Here is a 22862-nt window from a genome sequence, read left to right as displayed (position 1 = left end):
CGGTTTTCGAGGCCAGAGACCTTTTCAACACTCCAGGACCAAGAACCGGCAATCCGCTGGAGAGGAACCGGGCAGAAGCCCCTGGGACCGGTGCACCGGTTCAGCCCCGTCAAATGAACCCGCCTCGTCAAAACACCGTTATACCTCAGGATGCTTTAACACCTCCGGGTCATTACTCCAATCCAATGGACAGTCTTGTTGCCGCTGTTGCACGGCTGGAGGCCATTCCAATTGAAGGTGACTCGCCGCAGCCAGTAGAGACGCGACGGGTCAAGGAACTGCTGAGGACAGCTTTGGCCCAACAAGAAGCGTACTCGTACAGCCGTGACCGGATCCACTCGACCCCCCGTCCAAGCCGGAGCTATAGCAGGCATATGGAGGAACCAGCAGTGTCGAGTAACGAACGACGTGGAGCACCCCGTGGCAACAACCCGACGGGTGGTGCTGATGACGCTCAGGAAGTGGTGAACCGGGCCCGAGCGCGCAGGGAGGCCGAGTTAGCTGCATAGCATCAGGCTTGGCAGCTCACATCGGTTCGTCCAACCATCTCGATCGAACCTGGTGTTGCTTCCAGTTCTTTGGGGGTGCCTTGCCTTATCCCCGCTTTACGCAATGTGCGCCTGCCCAAGGATTTCAAAGGCCTGCGCAAGGTACCAAATTACACGGCAGATCAACCTCCAGAGACTTGGGTGGAGAGCTATGAGATGTTCATGGAGATGTTGGATGTGGATGACACGGAGTGTGCGAAATACTTCACCATGATGCTTGAAGGAACGGCCCGTACTTGGTTAAAAAGCCTGCCAGCTAATTCTATGAGTTCATGGGCCCAATTGCGAGCCCGGTTTATCAACAATTTCAAGGATACCTGTAACAGCCTATGTCGATAGTGGACTTAGCTGCATGCGTCCAGGAGGAAGGAGAATCAACGACTCATTGGGTGCGTCGGGTTTCACAGGTGTTGCACTCCTCAGACCGCATCAACGCTGACACTGCAGTATTAACCCTAGAAGGCAACTACCGGTTTGGGCCCCTGAAGTTGAAATTGGGACGGATGAAGCATCATTGCACCGACATGGGGACCCTCATGGCCGCTTTGGTAAAATATGATGATTCTGATAGTACCAAGGATCCCGAATCTGATGATGACAAGACAGGGAAGGGGAAGAAGAACAACAGCTCCAAAGGTCAGCAGCATCACTGGGTAGGCAATGGTGGAGGAGGCAAGCGTAAAGCGGATGGTAACATGGATTTTGTGGCTAATACCAACGCACAGGACAATGGCCAGCGGTGCAAGGGTAGGCCAAAAAATTGTAGTGGAGCACCCAACCCTAACCCAAACCGCCTGAACTATCTGCTAAGCCAGCCCTGTCCAAGACATGGGACGAAGGAGGAGCCAGCAAACCACCTTTGGAAGGATTGCTTTATTATGCGGGAGTTCAAGAATTCTAATAATTTCCGGTATGATCACGGATCTGGTGGTGGCTCAGGGTCGGGTTACGGTGGAGGAAGTTCTGGTTCAGGATTTAATGGTAATCCAGGCGGACATAATGGTCAAAATCATCAGAACAACCAGGGTGGTTACAACCAACAGCAGCAATAGTCAGGTTACCAGAGCAACCCAAAGCAGTTGAGTAGTGGGCAGTACCATGTCTTTACCACTAGCTTGGACAAGCAAGACCAGAAGGTTTAGAGACGGGCAGTCAACTCTGTTGAACCGGCCACACCCCGTTATCTACGTTGGTCTGAACAGCCAATCATATGGAGCAGAGAGGATCACCCACCCCAAGTCAATAATCCGGGTCAGTTGGCTCTAGTGGTGGCGCCTCAGGTGGGAGGTTATAAGTTCACCAAGGTGCTCATGGATGGAGGGAGCAGCATTAACATCCTATACTATGAAACCTTCCGTCATATGGGACTAACAGATAAGAATCTCAAACCATCCAATACAGTATTCCACGGTGTAGTGCCTGGCAGATCAGCATATCCCGTTGGTAAGATAGCTCTTGAAGTGGCCTTTGGGGATGATCATGATTCCAGGTCGGAGACATTGACGTTTGAAGTGGTGAAAATCCAAAGTCCATATCGTGCCCTGTTTGGGCGACCGGCATACGCCAAGTTTATGGCTCGACCCTGTTATGTGTATTTGCAGCTCAAGATGCCGGGTCACAAGGGGACAATAACGGTTCATGGAAGCCGCAAAATCACTTTGGAATGCGAGGAAGGAGATGCGGCTTATGCAGAGTCGGTTTGTGCCACCGAGGAGTTGAAATACTATAAAGACAATGTTGATCCGGCGGACATGACTCCGTTGAAGAAGCCAACTACGGAGCATGATCTGGCCCTGAAGTTCAAATCAGTAGCAGAAACTAAGCTTGTTGACTTCGTACTTGGTGATTCGTCCAAGCAGTTCAGCATCAGTGCCAACTTGGATCCGAAATAGGAAAGCGCGCTCATCGAGTTCATCCGTGAGAATCGGGACATTTTTGCATGGAAGCCCTCTGGCATGCCAGGTGTACCGAGGCAACTCGCTGAGCACACACTTAATGTGGATCCTAAATATAAACCAGTGAAACAGTTCCTCCGCTGGTTTAACGAAGAAAGACGCAAGGCAATTGGAGAAGAAGTAGCCAGGCTCTTAGCAGCTGGCTTTATTGTTGAAGTTTTTCACCCTGAGTGGCTTGCCAATCCGGTGCTAGTCCTCAAGAAAAATGGCACCTGGCGCATGTGTGTGGATTACACAGATCTTAATAACGCTTGTCCAGCAGATCCTTTTGCTCTTCCCCGTATTGATCAAATTATTGATGCTACGGCGGGCTGTGAGCGTTTAAGTTTTTTGGATGCGTATTCTGGCTATCATCAGATCAAAATGGCAGTTAAGGACCAGGAGAAGACAGCATTTATAACTCCCTTTGGAGCCTTCTGCTATGTGTCTATGCCCTTCGGGCTCAAGAGTGCCCAGGCAACTTACCAACTGTGTGTACAAAATTGTCTTCACAAGCAGATTGGCCGTAATGTACATGCTTACGTGGATGATATCGTGGTTAAATCCAGGGAGAAGGTGTCAGGACCCCGACTCAATGCCACATCGATCTAGCATGTAACACCTCATATCACTTTGCAGCCTCACGCACGGTAATCTCACGGGTGTCGCCTTACTTTTGCCCGGGACCGTTTGCGCCTTTTGGCACACGTATATGATAGTGTCGCTAGCATCCATATGATAAGGAGCCCGGGCTGACATGGCTAGTCGTAAACCCAAAGTGGCACAGACTTACAGGGACAGGCATCCATGACCCAGCATCGAACGTGTCGGTCATCAGCGAGTGAATCCGGGCTGTAGCACTGGGCTAACAGGACTCCGGTGAACCGGGCTATAGCAGGCTAACAGGACTCCGGTATTCATCGCGTGACATTTCCCCGAAGGGACAGACACAGGAACGAAGAAGGACACATGCCGGCCAGCCTAAGTGTTCCGGAGCAGTAGCAAGCTACCATGGCTCAGTGGAAACACTAGGAGACATTTCCCGGTAAGAGAGGCTACTAAGGATAAACAACTAGATAGTCAGATCCCGCACATACCAAGCATTTCAACAACATACACACAATATGCCCGATATGTGCAGATACAACATGGCATCACAACATGACTCTACAACTCAAGTAATTTATTCAATAGGCTCCGAGGAGCGAGATATTACAAACATGGGTCTCATGACCCAACAATCAGAGCATACAAATCAAAGCACACGCGGAAGCTATCATGTCTGGGTACAGACATCTATAACTGAAAAAGGCTGAGAAGCCTGACTACCTATCAGATCCTGCCGAGGGCACAAGATCGTAGCTGAGGTATCAAGCTAAACGTCGAAGACCACGCGGAATTACTAGTGAGACTGAAGTCTCTCTGCAAAAACATAAAATAGGCAAACGTGAGTACAAATGTACCCAGCAAGACTTACATCAGATCTATCTACATATGCATCATTATCAACAAGGGGGTGGTGGAGTTTAACTGCAGCAAGCCAGCTTTGACTCGGTGGCTATCCTGAACTACGACTGCAAGTAACTCTTTTGAGGTGGCGCACACGAGTCCACATATTCACCATATCAATACACCACTATGGATCCGCTCTCGTCTCCCTACGGGAACGCCATCCATAGCACTCACACTTATCTTGCGTATTTTAGAGTATCCACTTTCACTTGTCTATGAACTGATATAAGCAACCCAGAAGTCCTTTTCCGCGGACACGGCTATTCGAATAGATGATGTTAACCCTGCAGGGGTGTACTTCTTCATACATGTTTCCACCACTTAGCGTCTGCACACGACATGTGCTCGGCAGACTTCAAGCGAAAGCCGACGTGGGTGTAGACCACGACCTACCTAAACACTCAAGTCCCTAGTCCAGGTTTATCGCCTATTCGGGTTCCATCCATGAGGAGATCCGGCCGGAGTTTCGCTCACAGCCCCAAACGATGTGAACAGGGTTCCGTGACACCAAACGGGCGCCCGGTATACCCGGCCACGTGCCTACCGCATCACAGCCCACCCCTACGGTCAGCGCTGTCCACGGCCTCCAGCATACTACAAACACCAGAAACTACTTGCAACTCCTGGACAGAGGACTAGGGTGAATAAGAAGTCGAGCGGGGTCATATTTCAGGGCCCAATGTATGGTAGTAGCTGAATCATGGATCACAAACACAGAACTCAGTTCCTGAGGACGGCTTCAATGAGACAACCCACCATGTACTCCTACATGGCCTCTCACCGATACCTTTTACCAAATCGTGTTCACACACTTAGCTCACACATAGTAGGACATGTTCACACACCTCTGATTCATCCCTGATGAATCAGACCTGACTCAACTCTAAGCAGTAGCAGGCATGACAAACAAACATGAATGAGTAGGCACAACAGGGCTCAAACAACTCCTACTCATACTAGTGGGTTTCATCTATTTACTGTGGAATGACAGGTCATGCAAAGGATAAAGGGGTTCAGCTACCGCAGCAAGTAACAGATGAATCGTTGTTGTCCTAATGCAGTAAAAGAGAGCAGGAGTGAGAGAGTGGGATTGTATCGGAATGAACAAGGGGGTTTTGCTTGCCTGGCACTTCTGAAGATAATATAGTTCTTCATCGGTGTCATCGATCACATCGCCGGTACACGTCTATCGAGAGGGGACAATTACCGGCAAACAAGGATGTCAGGACCCCGACTCGATGCCACATCGATCTAGCATGTAACACCTCATATCACTTTGCGGCCTCACGCACGATATTCCCACGGGTGTCGCCTTACCTTTGCCCGGGACCGTTTGCGCCTTTTGGCACACGTATATGACAGTGTCGCTAGCATCCATATGATAAGGATCCCGGGCTGACATGGCTAGTCGTAAACCCAAAGCGGCACAGACTTACAGGGACAGGCATCCATGACCCAGCATCGAACGTGTCGGTCATCAGCGGGTGAATCCAGGCTGTAGCATTGGGCTAGCAGGACTCCGGTGAACCAGGCTGTAGCGGGCTAACAGGACTCCGGTATTCATCGCGTGACATTTCCCCGAAGGGACAGACACAGGAACGAAGATGGACACATGCCGGCCAGCCTAAGTGTTCCGGAGCAGTAGCAAGCTACCATGGCTCGGTGGAAACACTAGGAGACATTTCCCCGTAAGAGAGGCTACTAAAGATAAACAACTAGATGGTCAGATCCCACACATACCAAGCATTTCAATAACATACACACAATATGCTCGATATGTGCAAATACAACATGGCATCACAACATGACTCTACGACTCAAGTAATTTATTCAATAGGCTCCGAGGAGCGAGATATTACAAACATGGGTCTCATGACCCAACATTCAGAGCATACAATTCAAGCACAAGCGGAAGCTATCATGTCTGAGTACAGACATCTATAAATGAAAAAGGCTGAGAAGCCTGACTATCTATCAGATCCTGCCGAGGGCACAAGATCGTAGCTGAGGTATCAAGCTAAACATCGAAGTCCACGCGAAACTACTAGTGAGACCGAAGTCTCTCTGCAAAAACATAAATAGGCAAACGTGAGTACAAATGTACCCAGCAAGACTTACATCAGATCTATCTACATATGCATCATTATCAACGAGGGGGTAGAGGGGTTTGACTGCAGCAAGCCAGCTTTGACTTGGTGGCTATCCTAAACTACGACTGCAAGCGACTCTTTTGAGGTGGCGCACACGAGTCCACATATTCACCATATCAATACACCACTATGGATCCGCTCCCGTCTCCCTACGAGAACGCCATCCATAGCACTCACGCTTATCTTGCGTATTTTAGAGTATCCACTTTCACTTGTCTATGAACTGATATAAGCAACCCAGAAGTCCTTTTCCGCGGACACGGCTATTCGAATAGATGATGTTAACCCTGCAGGGGTATACTTCTTCATACATGTTTCCACCACTTAGCGTCTGCACACGACATGTGCTCGGCAGACTTCAAGCGAAAGCCGACGTGGGTGTAGACCACGACCTACCTAAACACTCAAGTCTCTAGTCCAGGTTTATCGCCTATTCGGGTTCCATCCATGAGGAGATCCGGCCGGAGTTTCGCTCACAGCCCCAAACGATGTGAACAGGGTTCCGTGACACCAAACGGGCGCCCGGTATACCCGGCCACGTGCCTACCGCATCACAGCCCACCCCTACGGTCAGCGCTGTCCACGGCCTCCAGCATACTACAAACACCAGAAACTACTTGCAACTCCTGGACAGAGGACAAGGGTGATTAAGAAGTCGAGCGGGGTCATATTTCAGGGCCCAACGTATGGTAGTAGCTGAGTCATGGATCACAAACACAGAACTCAGTTCCTGAGGACGGGTGCAATGAGACAACCCACCATGTACTCCTACATGGCCTCTCACCGCTACCTTTACCAAATCGTGTTCACACACTTAGCTCACGCACAGTAGGACATGTTCACACGCCTCTGATTCATCCCCGATGAATCAGACCTGACTCAACTCTAAGCAGTAGCAGGCATGACAAACAAACATGAATGAGTAGGCACAACAGGGCTCAAACAACTCCTACTCATGCTAGTGGGTTTCATCTAATTATTGTGGAATGACAGGTCATGCAGAGGATAAAGGGGTTCAACTACCGCAGCATGTAACAGTTGAATCGATGTTGTCCTAATGCAGTAAAAGAGAGCAGGAGCGAGAGAGTGGGATTGTATCGGAATGAACAAGGGGGTTTTGCTTGCCTGGCACTTCTGAAGATAACATCGAGTCTTCATCAGTGTCAACGATCACATCATCGGTATCACGTCTATCGAGAGGGGACAAATACCGGCAACACAGAAGGGAACACAATCAATGCAATGCACAATATGATGCATGATCATGACATGGCAATATGAATGTGTTTTGAGCTAATGCAACTAGCAACAGATTAAATGAAGTTGGTTTGAATACAAAATTCAAATTCAAACTCCATATGTGATTATTCAAATGCCATTTAATTGATTTGTGCTAAATAGCAGCTATAAGTTGTTCTAACATGCATGAAAATGGTACAGATGGATTCCTTGAATTTTTCTGATAATTTTTCATATATAAATTATTTAATTTGGAGTTACGGTTAATTTTCTATGATTTATTGAAGTTTAGGGCATTTTCTGAATATAAATAAATCCAGAAAGCATTACTGCGTCATACTGACGTCATGATGACGTCAGCAGGTCAACGTGGCATGGTTCGGTCAACCCCTGACCGGTGGGTCCCGAGTGTCAGCGTCTAACTAAACTAACCTAGCTTAGTTAAACTAACCTAACCTAACTAGCCGGGCGGGGCCTGCAGGTCAGTGAGAGAGAGGGGGTCAAGCCCGGGTCAAACTCGCCGGAGTTGACCCGAGGCTCGTCGCCGGCGAGGCCAGGGACGGCGGAGAGCGTCGGGATTCGCCCTCCGATGACCAAAAGAGCGGCGGAGGGGCTCTACGGGATGCCCAGGCCCGCGCGCATCTAACAGGGCCAACGGAAGGAGCTAGGGTGGCCGGAGGCGACGGCAATCATGACGACGGCGGCGGCCGGAGTTCGGGTGAGGCGCGGGCGGTGGCTACGGTGCGCCACAGGAGCGATAGACTAGGGTTTTGGAATCCTGGCGTGGTGCTGAGCATGGTGGTGTGCTTGGACGTGACGCGCGTGAGCTCTAGCCACGGCGACCTCGTGGCCGGCGGCAATGGGCTCTCGGGCTCGGCGGAGACGATGGATACGGCACGAAATTGAGCGAAAATACGGAGGGGAAACGAAGAGGAGCTCACGTCGAGTCCGCAGGGGTGGTCAGTGGGCTCGGGGAGGCTGCGAGGCGAGCGCGGGGTCGCCGGCAATCTCGGGGCCGGAGCTTGAAGACGATGAAGAAGGCGGTGATGCAGTGCGTCCGGCGTAGCTTGGCTCTGCATAGGTGACGAGGACGACGCTGCGGTCCTTCTGGATTGGTCGGCGAGGCGAGTGGTGGTCGGTGGCCGTGGCTAGGGCGAGCGGCGGCGACGGCGACTCTCGGGTGGCTCGGGGAAGAGAGTCAGGGGAGGGAGAGAGGGTGCAGCGAGTGAGAAAGAGGAGCGAGGGGACACGGGGCGTCGTCGTGGCGTCGCTAGGAGGCCGGGGGGGAAGCAGGAGGTGGCGTGCGGGGCCGTGCGGGCGTCGGCGCTCGCCACCGAGCTGCTTCGGTGTGAGGGGAGGAAGATGACAAGGGGGAGGAGGTGGTGGGCTGGGCCGGCCAGGTGGGGGAGCTGGGCCGGCTGGTGGGCTGCACGGGTGAGGCCAGGTAGGCTTTACTCTTTTTATTTTTTTTCTGTTCTGTTTCTTTTATTTAATATCTTTTGCCATTGTTTGAATTTAAACAAATTCAAACAATGCCAAAAACTCCTCTGAATATTTTTATTTTGCTAGATGGACTTTTCCAAAAGCTTATAATATATTTCAGGGGTATTTGAAATTATATTCTAGTTATATGAATATAATTCAAATTCAAATAGCTAATGAATCTAATTCAAAGTCCCAAAAATAAATCCTTTTAAAATGTTCATTATTTTTGGTTTGGATCAAAACCCTTGCCAAAAATATTAAACATCTAAGAGGAGCATTTTGGAACAATGAATGAGATTTTAGGGTTTTTGCCCTTCTTTTATTTAGGGTTTTGAGGCTTCTGAAATTCCCTCAGTTCAAGTTCCAAAAATATAGACATGATGCACACATGAAGCTAACCTAGAGCAATGCCAGAAGCTAGGGATGTGACAACTCACCCCCACTAAACAAAAATCTCATCCCGAGATTCAAGCGTAGGGTAAGGTGAAGGGGGAACGCAACTAGTACAATCTTCACGATCCAGGTTGCACTTCAAATGAATGTTGATTTGAACACCATCTTTGTCTTGTCGTCTTGCTCTGAGCACTCCAGCTAATCATGACAAGAAGAGGAAAGGAAAACTCTAGAAGGATCGGTCTCCTCGAAGGTCGAACAACTCAGGATTAACTCCCGGAATGTGACATAGCAACATCTCTCAAGCTGAGAGACGAAGCATACCTCTAGAGGGATGGAGTGGAGCAGGTGACGAGGTTCACTAGGTAGACAACAATTCCAGACTTAAGAATGTGGTGATCGGTTGTCAACATAGCGAGGAGTTGAATTGCCATGATACCACGACGAAACATCCTGGAGGAGGGTGATTCGTAGATTATTATCTTAAGTGGCAAAAAGAATTACCTTTGATATAGAGATCATTGAGACTCTCTATATCAGCCTAAGGCAAATCACAGCATTCGATTGGCGAGGGTCGGTAGAATGGCATACTCGGACTTGGATGATGTGGATTACCTTGTTGAAGACAACGTAATGGATGATTTTTGCTTATCACCGGAAATGGAAGAGACCCATGGTAGAATGGCACATTGGCGGTGCAAGCTAAGAACAAAATGCAAATGCTAGAAATGATTCTGGTAACTGGGGAAGAACCCAACAATAAAGAGTGAATTCACTGTTGGAGTGGTTATAGCATAACCGACGAGACTAGGAGCAATCCCGGTTAGTGCCGGTGATAATACCTAGCGCTTGTGCGTGCTCTCAAAAACTTGAGCAATTCCATAATCATCAAGGTTTTACCAACATCCGTGTCAAGGGTCCGGTAACACAACTTACTACCATGATGAATGGTGATGGAGGATGCAGATGCAAAGGAAGATAACACCTTCTCAGATTTCACCTTAGCGAAGCCAAGGAACAAAATCTGGATGATCGACCGAGAGACATTTAGCACTCCGCTTCTAATGTTCTCCTCGATGTGCTAGTGTAACCCATTCATAGAAATGATCTGGTATCTAGAACATCAAGTAAAGGTCGGACTTCGGGAACACAAAAATCCATAGGGGCAACTAGGGGGTAAACCCTACGAAATCCCTATGGGGAGGTGGCCAACTTCATCAATCAAGATATTATAATAACAGGTCTTCCGGCTGGGTGTGTTGGGCACGACATCCACTTTACCGGTTATTGCGCGACCAATATTATAGTTCTTGGGGAAATGTTCCAACCATCATATCTGCCTGAGATTCAGATCTGGTTGGTGTCAGAATATTCCAGACCCATCGAGTCTAGGAAGAAAAATGAAGGTTTGCAACACAAATCGACGAGATGACGTTGCGGGATTCTCGGGAGATGAACTACGATAGCAAGCTCCAAAACATGAGCTGGTTCTGCTACTAACATGTGACCACGTTGTCCCAGACAAGCATGACCACATAGTAGTCTTATAATAAAACACTACCGAATTCAGGAGGGGGAACCATCAGCGAGGGTATCGAAGTTCTTTCATAAGTCCGGATTAGCTCTTATGAAGATACTCCTTCTCCTTAAACAAATCAGTCAGTGGCTTGGTGTGCTAGGGATACATATAGATTGAAGGTTGCAAGTCTTCAAACCACAGCATTCTTCGCACGTGTGCATGACTGATTTGGAATGATTCCAAAGAAAGCAACATTGACTTTCTCGAATCCACGGCGGCAACTTGCATCAGATGCACATGAATTAAAGGAAGTCACTACCTTCATCCAAACATATGCTTCATGAGCTAGCATGAACAAATGCTTTCAAAAGTTTCCAACACTAGCTTAATGTTCAACAAAATCATGGAGATAAGGATGTTGTCAATGGGCTCAATCAACAATTCATCTAGGTTTCCTTTTTAAAAGGAATTCCATAGTTAAGTGAACACGGTGATAGCATTGGTCAGACCAAAGATGTAATGGTGTATGCTCGAGGGATCAACCACGAATAAGACAACATTACGAGCATCGTTGGTACTGATTTGATCTGACGATAGCCCACACTCAAATCAAAGGATTGATAAGACAATAGGTCCAGCAACTGATCACAGGGACCAATCGATGAAGATATCATCTTTCTTCAACACACACTACACAAGAATATCCCTTTGGAACGAGTTAAGTCAGGCAAGCTTTTATCTTCCAACTCTCCAAGTTGTTGTCCAGCTTAACCAACTAGCTCAGGGATATCTAACACCGATTCTTGGAAAGAAGGTGGTTCATAAGAAACCAACTTGATCACGGGCTCAACATAACGGTCAGGTGACGACCTGGTGATACTTCCGAGAAGACATTCAGAAAATCACGAACCACCGGTATGTTACTAAGCTCGAGAACAAACTCGCTTTTGAGGGCAAGACGATATAATCAAATGAGTGAGGACTTGACAAGATCCTAACTCATCAATCGAAGGGTGCACCGAAATAAGGACTAGGTAGCACGATCAGCCTTAGAAGGATGATTCAAAAACCAACATGCTAAGAATGAAATTATTATCCTTTAACTACCAAGCAACGAGGTTGCTGGGAGTATTGATTTCACACACCATGATTCATTTGTCGGCATTCCGGTGACAATAACACAGGAACCGAGGAATGAACAATGATGGCAAGACGTATCGTTGTACCAAGAGTTCATAGGATGGTGTGCAATTCCTATAACAATCTCGATATAAAATATGTAATACTCTAAGGTAGAGCAGAACAAAAGCTGGATTAGCAATTCGATCTGCGGAGCACAACTTCTTTGACCCAATCCTGGATAGGGAAGAGGTACTGGAGTTTGTTTCTCCTAGTCATTCCGTGATAGAATGGCTTGACGGACCACAAGAGTAATAGGCATCGATAAACGAACGCACGCATACTCTTGACTATCAATTGATAGACGAAGGTCAGTAGACAACTAAAGAGGGACAACTCAAAGGAACATATAACTTTCTGAGTTGTGGATACATGGGTTGGTATGCCGAACAAAGTTCAACATAATTCTTCCGGATAACCCATGCAGAAAGGTTGAGCTGGCAGAGTCACAATATAGCATGGAGAACTCCTAGAGGGCCTGTTGTGATCTTTTGATCCAACAAACTTCTGCCATAATGGTTCATGGTATTTGGAAGAACGATATACCACGGACCTCGAGGACTATCGCAAAGGTTACTAATATCCTAAAGGAACTAGCAAACACTATCAACATGAGGTAAGTAGAGTGAATCTCGGGTTCAAAACCCAGGAGTAGAATACCTATTACTAAGTAGCATCACGGGATGCTTTCGAGAATGATGGCCAGAATCATCACACTGGGAACACAAATCATGGCTAAATTACTAGATGATCCCCTAAGACACCTAGGGTCATAATAATAATTCCAACATAAATGCCAAGGCAATAGAATACCTCAACTCAACAATTAGTGTGATTGAGCTGGCATAAAGGAACATCGAAACCAGAGGGAAAGGATTTTGCAAATGCATCAGACTATTTAGAAACCTAGGATGACTCGGACAGCATAACGGTTGTAAATGCTCAGAAAAGATTTGAGACATTCACAAAAAATGGTGGCATAACCACTCAGAAGCACAATATCAAGGTCTCGAGATCAACAATTAACATACAGAAGTAGTAGGAACTGAACTGAGACTTAAATCCAACAATCTTATAAGTCTACTGATTAGTAACACGTGATCCTAATAGAAAGAAGAGATAGCCTAGTTCTTAATCCCCGCAGGAAAGATAAGATGACTCAGATCAGAAGGGCATGAGGTATAAGGAGTAAAAGAGCCTTACGTTCCATCCCACAATCAATTCCCCTACATATAACTAAAGAATTTCAAGACTCAACTTCGACCAGTTTGGCTTGGTAATCCTACAGGCAGTCAAGCTCTGATACCAACGCTGTCAGGACCCCGACTCAATGCCACATCGATCTAGCATGTAACACCTCATATCACTTTGCGGCCTCACGCACGGTAATCTCACGGGTGTCGCCTTACTTTTGCCCGGGACCGTTTGCGCCTTTTGGCACACGTATATGATAGTGTCGCTAGCATCCATATGATAAGGAGCCCGGGCTGACATGGCTAGTCGTAAACCCAAAGTGGCACAGACTTACAGGGACAGGCATCCATGACCCAGCATCGAACGTGTCGGTCATCAGCGAGTGAATCCGGGCTGTAGCACTGGGCTAACAGGACTCCGGTGAACCGGGCTGTAGCGGGCTAACAGGACTCCGGTATTCATCGCGTGACATTTCCCCGAAGGGACAGACACAGGAACGAAGAAGGACACATGCCGGCCAGCCTAAGTGTTCCGGAGCAGTAGCAAGCTACCATGGCTCAGTGGAAACACTAGGAGACATTTCCCGGTAAGAGAGGCTACTAAGGATAAACAACTAGATAGTCAGATCCCACACATACCAAGCATTTCAACAACATACACACAATATGCCCGATATGTGCAGATACAACATGGCATCACAACATGACTCTACAACTCAAGTAATTTATTCAATAGGCTCCGAGGAGCGAGATATTACAAACATGGGTCTCATGACCCAACAATCAGAGCATACAAATCAAAGCACACGCGGAAGCTATCATGTCTGGGTACAGACATCTATAACTGAAAAAGGCTGAGAAGCCTGACTACCTATCAGATCCTGCCGAGGGCACAAGATCGTAGCTGAGGTATCAAGCTAAACGTCGAAGACCACGCGGAATTACTAGTGAGACTGAAGTCTCTCTGCAAAAACATAAAATAGGCAAACGTGAGTACAAATGTACCCAGCAAGACTTACATCAGATCTATCTACATATGCATCATTATCAACAAGGGGGTGGTGGAGTTTAACTGCAGCAAGCCAGCTTTGACTCGGTGGCTATCCTGAACTACGACTGCAAGTAACTCTTTTGAGGTGGCGCACACGAGTCCACATATTCACCATATCAATACACCACTATGGATCCGCTCTCGTCTCCCTACGGGAACGCCATCCATAGCACTCACACTTATCTTGCGTATTTTAGAGTATCCACTTTCACTTGTCTATGAACTGATATAAGCAACCCAGAAGTCCTTTTCCGCGGACACGGCTATTCGAATAGATGATGTTAACCCTGCAGGGGTGTACTTCTTCATACATGTTTCCACCACTTAGCGTCTGCACACGACATGTGCTCGGCAGACTTCAAGCGAAAGCCGACGTGGGTGTAGACCACGACCTACCTAAACACTCACGTCTCTAGTCCAGGTTTCTCGCCTATTCGGGTTCCATCCATGAGGAGATCCGGCCGGAGTTTCGCTCACAGCCCCAAACGATGTGAACAGGGTTCCGTGACACCAAACGGGCGCCCGGTATACCCGGCCACGTGCCTACCGCATCACAGCCCACCCCTACGGTCAGCACTGTCCACGGCCTCCAGCATACTACAAACACCAGAAACTACTTGCAACTCCTGGACAGAGGACAAGGGTGATTAAGAAGTCGAGCGGGGTCATATTTCAGGGCCCAATGTATGGTAGTAGCTGAGTCATGGATCACAAACACAGAACTCGGTTCCTGAGGACGGCTGCAATGAGACAACCCACCATGTACTCCTACATGGCCTCTCACCGCTACCTTTACCAAATCGTGTTCACACACTTAGCTCACGCACAGTAGGACATGTTCACACGCCTCTGATTCATCCCCGATGAATCAGACCTGACTCAACTCTAAGCAGTAGCAGGCATGACAAACAAACATGAATGAGTAGGCACAACAGGGCTCAAACAACTCCTACTCATGCTAGTGGGTTTCATCTAATTACTGTGGAATGACAGGTCATGCAGAGGATAAAGGGGTTCAACTACCGCAGCATGTAACAGTTGAATCGGTGTTGTCCTAATGCAGTAAAAGAGAGCAGGAGCGAGAGAGTGGGATTGTATCGGAATGAACAAGGGGGTTTTGCTTGCCTGGCACTTCTGAAGATAACATCGAGTCTTCATTAGTGTCAACGATCACATCATCGGTATCACGTCTATCGAGAGGGGACAAATACCGGCAACACAGAAGGGAACACAATCAATGCAATGCACAATATGATGCATGATCATGACATGGCAATATGAATGTGTTTTGAGCTAATGCAACTAGCAACAGATTAAATGAAGTTGGTTTGAATACAAAATTCAAATTCAAACTCCATATGTGATTATTCAAATGCCATTTAATTGATTTGTGCTAAATAGCAGCTATAAGTTGTTCTAACATGCATGAAAATGGTACAGATGGATTCCTTGAATTTTTCTGATAATTTTTCATATATAAATTATTTAATTTGGAGTTACGGTTAATTTTCTATGATTTATTGAAGTTTAGGGCATTTTCTGAATATAAATAAATCCAGAAAGCATTACTGCGTCATACTGACGTCATGATGACGTCAGCAGGTCAACGTGGCATGGTTCGGTCAACCCCTGACCGGTGGGTCCCGAGTGTCAGCGTCTAACTAAACTAACCTAGCTTAGTTAAACTAACCTAACCTAATTAGCCGGGCGGGGCCCGCAGGTCAGTGAGAGAGAGGGGGTCAAGCCCGGGTCAAACTCGCCGGAGTTGACCCGAGGCTCGTCGCCGGCGAGGCCAGGGACGGCGGAGAGCGTCGGGATTCGCCCTCCGATGACCAAAAGAGCGGCGGAGGGGCTCTACGGGATGCCCAGGCCCGCGCGCATCTAACAGGGCCAACGGAAGGAGCTAGGGTGGCCGGAGGCGACGGCAATCATGACGACGGCGGCGGCCGGAGTTCGGGTGAGGCGCGGGCGGTGGCTACGGTGCGCCACAGGAGCGATAGACTAGGGTTTTGGAATCCTGGCGTGGTGCTGAGCATGGTGGTGTGCTTGGACGTGACGCGCGTGAGCTCTAGCCACGGCGACCTCGTGGCCGGCGGCAATGGGCTCTCGGGCTCGGCCGAGACGATGGATACGGCACGAAATTGAGCGAAAATACGGAGGGGAAACGAAGAGGAGCTCACGTCGAGTCCGCAGGGGTGGTCAGTGGGCTCGGGGAGGCTGCGAGGCGAGCGCGGGGTCGCCGGCGATCTCGGGGCCGGAGCTTGAAGACAATGAAGAAGGCGGTGATGCAGTGCGTCCGGCGTAGCTTGGCTCTGCATAGGTGACGAGGACGACGCTGCGGTCCTTCTGGATTGGTCGGCGAGGCGAGTGGTGGTCGGTGGCCGTGGCTATGGCGAGCGGCGGCGACGGCGACTCTCGGGTGGCTCGGGGAAGAGAGTCAGGGGAGGGAGAGAGGGTGCAGCGAGTGAGAAAGAGGAGCGAGGGGACACGGGGCGTCGTCGTGGCGTCGCTAGGAGGCCGGGGGGGAAGCAGGAGGTGGCGTGCGGGGCCATGCGCGCGTCGGCGCTCGCCACCGAGCTGCTTCGGTGTGAGGGGAGGAAGATGACAAGGGGGGAGGAGGTGGTGGGCTGGGCCGGCCAGGTGGGGGAGCTGGGCCGGCTGGTGGGCTGCACGGGTGAGGCCAGGTAGGCTTTACTCTTTTTATTTTTTTTCTGTTCTGTTTCTTTTATTTAATATCTTTTGCCATTGTTTGAATTTAAACAAATTCAAACAATGCCAAAAACTCCTCTGAATATTTTTATTTTGCTAGATGGACTTTTCCAAAAGCTTATAATATATTTCAGGGGTATTTGAAATTATATTCTAGTTATATGAATATAATTCAAATTCAAATAGCTAATGAATCTAATTCAAAGTCCCAAAAATAAATCCTTTTAAAATGTTCATTATTTTTGGTTTGGATCAAAACCCTTGCCAAAAATATTAAACATCTAAGAGGAGCATTTTGGAACAATGAATGAGATTTTAGGGTTTTTGCCCTTCTTTTATTTAGGGTTTTGAGGCTTCTGAAATTCCCTCAGTTCAAGTTTCAAAAATATAGACATGATGCACACATGAAGCTAACCTAGAGCAATGCCAGAAGCTAGGGATGTGACAGAAGGAGACTCTAATTGATAATTGACTCTAATTGATGATTTGAGGCAAGCTATTGGGTTTTCTAGTGTCCAACAGGGGAATTGAGGCTAATCCGGAGGAGATCATGGCTATCACCTCCCTGGCTAAACCGAAGTGTATCAACGATGTTCAACGCCTGGCAGGCTGGATTGCTGCGCTAAGCCGGTTTATCAGTCGCCTGGGTGAGAAGGCAATCCCTTTGTATCAGATGTTGAAAAAGACGGATCAGTTTATCTGGAGTCCTGCTGCTGATGAAGCATTTGAGGACTTAAAGCGGCAATTGGCCAATCCGCCTGTGCTCACCGCTCCCGTTGACAAGGAACCGTTACTACTATATGTTGCTGCTAATGTTCGGGCGGTCAGTGTAGCTATTGTGGTGGAGCGAAAAGAGGCAGGCAAGGAGCATCCGGTTCAATGTCCGGTCTATTATATCAGCGAGGTGCTCATTGAGTCCAAGCAAAGGTATCCGCATTGGCAGAAGCTGGTGTATGGAGTTTTTATGGCAAGCCGGAAGCTTAAACAATATTTCCAAGGGCACTCAATTACGGTAGTCAGTTCTGCTCCTTTGCGAGATATCATCCAGAATCGGGAAGCAACTGGCCGGATTGCAAAGTGGGCCATAGAGTTGGGGCCGTACGGTTTGAAGTATGTGCCTCGGACAGCAGTTAAGTCTCAAGCACTTGTTGATTTCATCAATGATTGGACGGAAATGCAAGCACCTGAAGAAAAGCCGGATCCATGCAGTTGGAAGGCTCGGGGGCTGGAGTCGTATTAACTTCCCCACGAGGTGATAAGTTTTGTTATGTTCTCCATTTAATGTTCCCTTGTACTAACAATGCAGCTGAGTATGAAGCCTTGCTCCATGGTCTCCGGATGGCTAAGGAGATGAATCTAAGTCGAGTTAAGTGCTTCGGTGACTCGGACCTTGTGGCTCAGCAGGTGTCTGGCACTTGGGACTCCAAGGACCCACTCATGGCAGCATATCATCGTGAGGTGGATATTGTTGCAGGTTATTTCAGAGGCTATCAGGTGGACCACGTGGACCGGCGGAAAAATGAAGCGGCGGACGCTTTAAGCCGGCTGGGCTCTTAACGCAAACCGGTCCTGCCCAATGTTTTTCTGGATGTGCTGCACAACCCGTCGGTGAAGGTCCCTGGTGAAGAGGATTTGGCTATTCCTGATCCGGAAGCTCAATTGGTAGCAGTTCTTCATGTTATTCCGGATTGGATGCTTCCTTACCTGGCGTACAAGAACCGGGGCGAGTTGCCAGAAGATGAGATTCTGGCCCGGCAGATAATCCGGCGATCCAAGTCCATGGCTATCATCAACGGTGAGTTGCATCATTGCAGTGTATCAGGAGCTTTTCAACGTTGCGTGTCTCCTGAAGAAGGCCGTGAAATTTTTCGTGAGATCCACGAAGGAGATTGTGGTCACCACGCCGGTTCAAAGTCTCTGGTGGCTAAAGCGTTTCGCCATGGTTTCTATTGGTTAACTGCTCATGCTGATGCGGAGGATCTGGTCAGACGATGTGATGGTTGCCAAAGGTTTTCAAGATGTGCTCATGTACCGGCTCAAGAATTGAGAATGATTCCAATTACTTGGCCATTTGCGACTTGGGGGCTGGATATGGTTGGGCCTTTCAAAAGGTCCAAAGATAAGAAGACCCACCTCCTGGTGGCGGTTGACAAGTTTACAAAGTGGGTGGAGGCAGAACCTGTTAGCAAGTGTGATGCGGCCACGGCGGTTCAGTTCATCAAAAAGGTGATTTTCCGGTTTGGCTTTCCGCACAGTATTATCACGGATAATGGTACCAATTTGTCCAAAGGCGCTATGAAGGAGTTCTGCGAACGGGAGCACATCCGGCTCGACGTTTCATCAGTGGCATATCCACAGTCCAATGGTCAAGCAGAAAGAGCTAATCAAGAGATCTTGAGAGGCATCAAGCCCCGGCTCATGGTTCCTTTGCAGAGAACGCCGGGTTGTTGGGTAGAAGAATTACCATCTGTGTTATGGAGCATCAATACAACACCCAACAGATCAACAGGATACACACCGTTCTTCATGGTTTATGGAGCAGAGGCGGTTCTCCCCAGTGATATCCGTCATGATTCACCTCGTGTCACGGCTTATATTGAAGCGGACAACGAGACAGCACGGCAAGATGCTTTGGACCGGTTGGATGAAGAGCGTGACATCGCAGCCGCCCGATCGGCGATTTACCAGCAGGATCTTCGTCGTTATCACAGTCGCCGAGTCAGAACCAGAGCCTTTCAGGAAGGAGATTTGGTGCTTCGGCTCATCCAAGATCAGACTGGTATGCATAAGCTATCCCCACCTTGGGAGGGGCCTTTCGTGGTCAGCAAGAATCTGCACAATGGGTCGTACTATCTGATCGATATTCGAGAGCATAAGGACTCACGTACATCAGAGGAGGAGGCTAGCAGGCCATGGAATATAGCTCATCTTCGGCCTTACTATACCTGAGCCATTGGCTATACTTATGTACATATTACGACAATGTATATATTATGATATTAAACCGGAACCTCAGCTAAAGCGGGGTATCTATTCTTTTACATCATGTGAGGTTACACGGAGTTGCTCTAAAGCGGCCTCCGGTTTACCCCTTGAGTTCGCTTTGCTAAAAGCATCATGTTATATCACTTGGAGGATTGGTCGTGTCCGAACCAATACCATGCCTCTTGATAGGCGAAAGCCACCAGATCACTTGGGGACTTGGTCATGTCTGAACCAGTCATGCCTCTTGATCGGCCTAAGGCCACAGAATCACTTGGGGGCTTGGTCGAACCCGAACCATGACCACGCCATTTGGTCGGCATAAATGCCATAAGAATCACTTGGGGACCTGGCTAACTAGAACCATAGTTACACCTAACGGGAGCTTGGTCATGTTTGGCCATGGTTACGCCATTTGATCAGCTTAAATAAATCTTTTTTGGCAAACGTTTTTGTCGTTGCTTTTGCTTCATACTTTTCTTTGAAGGGGTTTTTTTGCTTTTTATTGTGTTCTTTAAACCGACAAAGTTTTTTAACCAATCAATTGACGGAACACAGTTCACGTCAATCCGGAGACTATTTGTCCGGTTTGATCCTTGTTGTTAACATCCTCTTATGGAGTAACACGGTGTTTATTATAACCCGGCACTGTTTACATGGTAACCAGTGTCATATACATATACAGGAGTTGTTATTTCCTCCAACAGTGTGGGTTTGCAAAACTCCGCTTCAAGGTTGGCCAAGCCAACTTCACACTCAACGGTGGCAGGTATTATGTATCTCAAAATTTTGATCATATACTTAAAATTTTGTTTTGGATGTTTTGACTTTATATATACAGACGTCATATTCCGCCTGACGGTACAACCGCGGTGGCACTTGACGAATTTCTTATTTCAGAAAGTGTTTTGGAAAGTTCATTACCACACGAAGAACAAGTTATGCATGAAGGCATATCAACATCAAAGGTATCAGCTAGCCTATTACAAGGCAACATGGTGCCCATAATAACATAATTGTTTTTCACAAAGGAGAGGCAGTTTTAAAACCGGCTTCCGGTTTAAGCTTGGCCACCAGCCTGGCCTGATGGTTGCGGGTCATCCTGCGCCGCTTCAGCTTCCGTTTCTCTACCCAGTGGATGGAAATCCACAGTTGTCCAGTCGATTCCCATTAATGCTTGAAATACAGCTTCGTCATGGATTAGCGAAGACGGGTCAATATCGGGAGCGTAAGTATGCTTACGGATTGGAGGGATTAGATTTTCCGATTCATGGATTGGTGCAGCTATTCACTTGTCCTGGCTGTCATATTGGGCTTGATAATGAGACAAGTCTGCTTCCTCAGCCAGTTGACAAGCTAGCGGACGTACCTCCCGGTTTATTGCTCGCAAATCCGCTTCACCAAATTCTGACCCGTCTTCCTTCAAGCTGGGATAGCCCTGAGCCGCTTCAATAGGATCAAAATCCGACACCCAGGCTTTTGCTCGGATTAAAGCATTGATTGCACCGGTTCGAGCAGCAGATTTCTTCAGCTCTTCAACCCGGGCAGGAAGCACTGACAGTTTCATCGGAGTATCTTGAATCAAAGTGGGCGCCGGTTTGTTATGAGACGCGGTACAGATGATCCGCTGGGCACCAGTATACAATTGTTCAACCAAGGTATAGGCGGCTTTCAATTTCTTCCGCACATCTGACCCCAAGTGACCAATGTGTGTCCCTGAAATACCATAAAGGGTTAATAAACCGGCGACTCTGTAAGAAGGCAGAACCAATTCAGAAGGCAAGCTGGCTTACCAAAGATAGCAGTGGTCATGGCATGAACGTGCCGCTTTATGCTAGTCAGTTCATCCGTCACTGGTTTTAGTGCAGCCTCGGCATCCTCTGCTCGTTTGATCAAAGCGGACTTTTCAGTGGCCCAATCCGCCTGTTTCTTCTTGAAGTTCTCCTTAAGTTGTTCCATGGCGCTTAAGGCACTGGCCAATTCCTCTTTTGCTTTGGAGGTTTCAGCCTGTTGGGTTTTTAGGTTTTCTTGCAGATCGATGACTTGGTTTTCTTTCTTCTTCAGCTCCGCCTGCAAGCATACAGATATATGTTTCAACAAATCGGTAGAAGGATTCAAGTACCAACCACATAACAAGTTATGCGCTTAGCACTTGGGGGCTAATGCGTATTCGATCTTCATCTTTCAATTGTTTACAAAGTCCCAAGATCAATACAAGCATTCAACTTGGCACTTGGGGGCTAATGGCTATTTGATCATATGTATTCTGATGCGGCAGTTTCAATTTCTTAAAGTACCGGTTTAACTACACTAAGTTGAACCGGCCCTTGGGGGCTACATCAGCAAATTTTCAAAGCATCAAGGTTTATATTATTAAGTCCCGGTTTGAAAGAATATTTCAAACCGGCCCTTAGGGGCTAGGAGAGTCAGCAAGAATGAAAGCATACAAGCAGGAAGGAGCATATGGAAGTTACCTCATATTTATCTTTCATCATGTTAACCAGACCGGCTTCATAGTCACGGTTGGTATACAGCCGGTTCAGATAGCCGGAATGGATATCTTGGGCGTTCAGAGCAGCGTAAGTTGTCAGATCGGCGTTCCACTTGCCTTTGCCAAAAGCAGCAAACTCTTCCTTGGCAGAATGTTTGGATAAAGCGATAGGGTTGCTTGGCTCAGTATGCCCAGTACCAGTAATGACAACCTCATCATCCCTGGTATCGCCGGTTTGCACTGGAGCTGTTGGCTTGTCAGTAGGGTTTGCTGGACCGGTGGAGTGTTCAATCCGGATGGAACCTGTGGGCTGATGGGTAGGACCTGAGGTATCAGTAGGTATCTCTTCAACAATAAGATCATCATCTGGCTGCAGTGGATCATTGGGAATATCCTCAGGGACAGCCGCTTCAAGATTGGGTGTTTTGCTCGGTTCAAGAAAGACATCTTCTTCGGCCGCTTTGTCCAGGCAGGCCT

The sequence above is a fragment of the Triticum dicoccoides genome, chromosome 5A (assembly GCF_002162155.2).
Source record: "Triticum dicoccoides isolate Atlit2015 ecotype Zavitan chromosome 5A, WEW_v2.0, whole genome shotgun sequence".
Classification (NCBI taxonomy): domain Eukaryota; kingdom Viridiplantae; phylum Streptophyta; class Magnoliopsida; order Poales; family Poaceae; genus Triticum; species Triticum dicoccoides.
This window is presented reverse-complemented; position numbering follows the sequence as displayed.